Source organism: Cervus canadensis, chromosome 3 (genome assembly GCF_019320065.1).
Source record: "Cervus canadensis isolate Bull #8, Minnesota chromosome 3, ASM1932006v1, whole genome shotgun sequence".
NCBI classification, from domain to species: domain Eukaryota; kingdom Metazoa; phylum Chordata; class Mammalia; order Artiodactyla; family Cervidae; genus Cervus; species Cervus canadensis.
This window is the reverse complement of record NC_057388.1, coordinates 43,971,238-43,976,961: the sequence shown is the minus strand read 5'-3', so window position 1 is coordinate 43,976,961 and position 5,724 is coordinate 43,971,238.

The window sequence follows — 5,724 nt, the reverse complement described above, 5'->3', positions numbered from 1 at the left end:
TTTGAGAAATGTGTCCTCAGTTCCAACTGGGGAAGACAGGATTGTATGCTGCCTGGCTGCTATCCCAGCCATGAGAGACCACTTCCTGCCACCCTGCCATCTGCCAACTGCCAGGAGAGTAAAGACTTCTGGCCTGTACCCTGAACAGACTTACAGCTCTAAGCCATACCTGCACTGCGCTGATATCAAGAAAACAGCTAGAAGGACAGAATTCCCCTGACGGTGGTAGTGGTGGTAATGGTGGTGGTGGGAAGGGGAGGAGTGGTGAACTAATAATATTACTGACTATGTGTTCCACACCTTTTCTCATTTAGTCCTTGTAATAATTCTATGAGGTTTGTAAGATTATTATCCCCATTTCACAGATGAGAAAACCACAGTTTAGAGAGGTCAAGTAATTTGATCAAAATCACACAGTCAGTAAATGAGGAAGCCTCTTGGTAAAGGGTCCTTCAATCCCCAAGTAAGCTGTGTAAACAGATCCTCTGAGGTCATCCTTCATACAAATAATTTAGAAGCTCAAAGAATGTTGTTCCTAAGTTCTGTTCTGGGCCTCAATTTGATGGACCTAATGAAAGCATAAAAAGAGCTAGTTGGTGTTTTGGGGGCTAAATTTAGGCTTAGGGTATAATATGACATTTGGAAATGCAGAAGTAGCCTCCCAAATGAAACGGAACAGAAAAAGGAAGAATTTGGGTAAAAACTGGTGAGCTCTGAATGAGGTCTCTACCTGAGTGAACAGTATTGTATCAGTGCTAATGTCCTTGTTTAACAAAGACAATGTTCTACGGTTATATAAGACATTATCATTGGGAGGAGCTGCAGGAGGATACACTGGAACTCTTTGTACTACTTTGCAACTTCTTGTGAATCTTAACTACTTCAGAGTTTAAAAAAATGTTTTTGATGAAGTACTGTACAGGGTATACTAAAGCACCAGTTATCCCAATCTGCTCCTGGGACCCTTCATACCGTGGCCCGGTGTTGATACCTTCTACATTTTCATGTTTTGTAAAATGACTTTACATTACTGTTTCAAGATGTTTCTAGCATTTGGGCTCTTTTTTAGGTCATTGAAGAAGGAGGAAAGCTCCTGAGTAGATAATTGAGGCACTATCACAGATAACTGAGCGTTACCATTTCACAAAGACTGTAAGTTTGAGACCTGAGTTCCACAGAACCCTGTTTACCTGTTAAATCACAGTTGTGAAGCTAAAACAGGCACCTGTGTTTGTCCCACCTGATGCAAAGATTAATCTGATGTCACTACTAGACCATGTTCTGGTGGGGTTTTTTTTTAAACTCTAAAAATGCAGCTCACCAATAAAGCAAGTTGGTGAAAATGAAATTATCAGGTTCTAAATTATGTTTCCCTTAATATTTGCATAAAAAATGTTAAATGCATAGTAGATACACCTTTAGTTCCTCCTACATTGACACACAGAACCAAGAATCTATAGCTCTTTTAAAGCTGCAACACAGAATCTGAAAGGTTAACAAAAAAAAAAACAAAAAAAAAACACCACTTCTAATAGGAAATGAAGTAGGAACTCCTGTGGACATAGGTTGTAGACTATATTTAGTCCTGATTTCCGCCTTCTCATTTTAACAGCACTATTAAGATAATAATAGCAAACATTCGTGTAGCTCTTCCTACATGCCTGGCATCATTTTTATAAGAGCTTTACATATATTAACTCACTCCTGAAGACATCTTCTGTGAGGAAGATATACTGTCTCCATCCTGTCCTTGGGGAAACTGAGGCAGAGAATTTAGGTGTTTGGCCCAAGACCAAAACTGGGTTTTAAAGTGAGGCAGTCTGGCTCCAGGGATCCCTGCAGGACACTGCCTCACCACACACATGCTCAGAAAGTGGGTTTCATATGTTTTCTCCCTTTTCTTTAACAGCAATAAAAACTCCTAGATGAGACATCTATAACTTGTCCCTGGTTGATACTGAAAGTGGAGAGGAGTTAGTCCACAGTCTGCCCTGGCCACTCATGTCCCCACACTATCCCTTTTATATATACCCTCCCCCAAACGGACACACTAGCCCTGAGCTTTAAGTCCAAGTTTACAGGCAGGTTGACAAGTCCATCCGCAACACCAAAGCCCAAGCTCTTTATGTTAATGGCTCATAAATGGAGTGACCACATATTAAGTTGACCCGGGACATTCCCAGTTTTATGGTTGAAAGCTTCATGGCCATGGACCTCCCCACACACATAGTTCTGGGCAAACCAGGACAGTTAGTTGGTCATTGTGTGCTCTAGAAGCACTTGGGAAACTATTAAAAAAGTTATGATGCCTGGGGTAGCCCTCCACCCTTGTGCTCTGGCCCCCAAAGCAATTATATCAGTCTCTGGGGGGTGAGGGAGAAGATACTGTATTTTTTAATGACTCCCTAGGAGTTTCTAGTGTTCTGGGTTGGTAGGGGATGTGGGACTCTACCAAGCATGAGCTGGGAGTGTTGAGGCTCTCAGGACTCCTGATCAACATTTTCCAGACCTTTAGCTCAATTCTCACCAGCTGCTGTAATGTGGGGTCTCAGTCCTGACTGTCCACTAGGATCTTTAATAACAAGAGGAGCCTTTAATAACAAGCAATTCAGGAATATAAAATGACACAGCCACTTTGAGTAAACACTTTGGCAGTTTCTTAAAAAGGTAAACATACACCTACCATATGAACCAGTCATCCCACTCTTAGCTATTTACTCAAGAGAAATGAAATCCTCTGTTCACACAAGGTCTGTCCATGAATAGCCATTGCAGCTTTATTTGTAATAACTCCAAACTGAATGGAACCCAAATGTCCATCCACAGGTGAACAGATAAACAAATTGTAATATACGCATCCTATGGAATCTTACTCAGAAATGAAGAGGAATGAAATATTGATACATGCAACAACATGGGTGAATGAAAGACAAAAATAAAAAAGAATATATACTGTATGATTCTATTTATATAAAATTATAGAAAATGTAACCTACAGATAGCAGGTCAGTGATTGCCTGGCAATAGGGGGTGGGGACAGGATTAAGGAGGGGTGATAGGAAGGAACTAGAAAGGGACACAGGTAACTTTGGGGGTTGATAGCTATGTTCCTTATCTTGATGATGGTGATTTCATGATACATACATACATCAAAACTTATCCAAGAGTATACCTTAAATATGTGCAGTTAATCATGTTAATTTTACCTCAATAAAGCTATTCAAATCAGCAACAACAAAACCACCACTATTCAGGGCCTATCCCAATAGATTCAATCTCCTGGACATGGAATGGAGCCCAAGCCTCAGTACTTTCTAAAGGACTATCAGTAGTTTCAAAGGTGGTTCAAATATGCAATCCTGGTTGAAAACCACTGCCTTGATGCCTGCCACTGGCATTACTGCCCCAAACCACTAAAAGGGTTTAATAATAATAAGGAGATGGAGGACAAATAGTTCAAGAAGTATGAGGATGATGATTCAGTTGAGTTCAGATCAGTTCAGTCGCTCAGTTGTGTCCGACTCTTTGCGACCCCATGAATCACAGCATGCCAGGCCTCCCTGTCCATCACCAACTCCCGGAGTTTGCTGAGACTCATGTCCATCGAGTCGGTGATGCCATCCAGCCATCTTATCCTCTGTTGTCCCCTTCTCCTGCCCCCAGTTCCTCCCAGCATCAGGGTCTTTTCCAATGAGTCAACTCTTTGGAGGATAATGATTAAAGAAGCCCGAATTGGCTCAAGAGATGACGTCGGCAGAGAACAGCTGACTCCACTAGGTGGCGTCTGGACACTTCTCTTTAGCATGAGTCCAGGGGAATTGAAGATTTGGGGCAGAGCTGCCTGAAAGTATGTTAAGGAGCAAGCCCTGAGCACACAAAAGCACCCAAAATTGTTGAAACAGAAAATAATCAGTGACTTGGTAAGACATGAGGAGGTCAAGTGTCATTTGAAGTTCTAGTGTCATTTGAGGGTCAAAGAGCATGACTGTTTATTCAGGGACTGAATAACTTCTGAAGAGTAAGTAAATGAAGTTCTCAAGGACGTCATATATGTTGAGCTTTGAGCACAGAGCAGAATCCCTGTGTCCAGGACACCAACATGGAGTCCTGAGTAGATTTTTTTTTAATGTATTAAGTACATATAAGGTATAAAAAAATCATAATCCATTGAGCACCTGTGTACCCACAACTCAGGTAAAGAAAATTACCCTTATCTTCCTTAGGATATTGCTTCACAAACCCATTCCCTTTCCTCTTACCTCCAAGGCAAATAATATGCTGAATTTTTGTGTATTCCTTTGTATTTCTTAATTCCCTTGTATTTCTTAATAGGTTTCCTACATAGGCTTGAATCTGTAAACAATACATTGCTTTGTTTTGTATGTTTTTTAACTTTATATAAATTGATTCATACAGTTTATATTCTTGAGACGATATTATGTTTTTGAGATTCATCCATTTTGTTGCCAGTAGCTACAATCCATTCCTGCAAAGCTTTATAGTATTCCATTGTGACTCTATCAGTTTTTTTAATCCATTCTACTTTTGATGACCTTTGAGCTGCTATGTCTTCTATCTTGAACAGTGCTGTTCTGAACATTCTTGTACTTATCATAGTACAGGTGTACAAGAGTTGCTGTAGGTGTGAAATTTCTGAAGCACGTTTACATTACCAAGATAATTCCAAGGTGGATGTTCTACTTTGGAAAGCTCCGATCATCACTGGTTGTTTTGTTGCACTATAGCCTTGCCAGCAGTTGATACTGTTCAGCTTCCTTATTTTTACCAGTTTGGTAGATATAAGATGGGCATAAAATGGCATTTTCTTGTAGTTTTGTTTACAGGATTGCTGGAGAGGCTAAGAATATTTTCATATGTTTATTGGCCATTTGTCTTTCATCTTCTCTGGTGGCGGGTAAGGGCACTGATCTCAGAGCCTGGCCCTCAAGAACAGAAGCCCAAGTCTAGAGTTTAGTTTCTCAGGTACTTCCCTGGCTAAGTAAAGGCCCCTCCTCGCCACCTTACTTAGTGACTCTCTGGAAACGACTGCCAAGCGGTCTCTTTCTCCTTAAGACCAGCTCCAAACGACCTAGTGAAGCAAACACGTACTTCATGACTGCACCATCCCACAGAGAAAACGGCCCCTTCCTGCCTCACCACCAGCGCTGCTCTGCAGGCTGCTCACACCAAAGGTGCTTTATCGGACTCTCCCTGGACACCCCTGTTATTACAGAAGTTTCCCTGGTGACTCAGATGGTAAGGAATCTGCCTGCAATGTGGGAGACTAGGGTTCTATCCCTGGGTCGGGATAGGGAAGGAACTAACAACCCACTCCGGTATTCTTGCCTGGAGAATTCAATAGACGGAGGAGCCTGGCGGGCTACAGTCCTTGGGGTCGCAAAGGGTCGGACACGACTGAGCGACTAAGACATTCTCACACACTGTGTGTATTATTACCACATGAGGCCCTGGATCAACAAGTACTGAGCTAGGTGCTAGAGACAGAAACAGGAAAAGATCATCAGGCCCAACCCTCAGCCCAGATGGGGGACAAGGACATCTGTCCGCAAGGGGCTGTGCACTAATCGCCCTCCTGCCTCCGCCTCTGCCCCGCCCCACACTCCCCAAACTGCCTCTTCTGGATGAGGTGTAGACTTGGCGCCCAGGTCTCAGCCAGTGGGGGGCGCGTCACGTAACCGGGCGGAAGGGGCGGAGCCGAGCGGC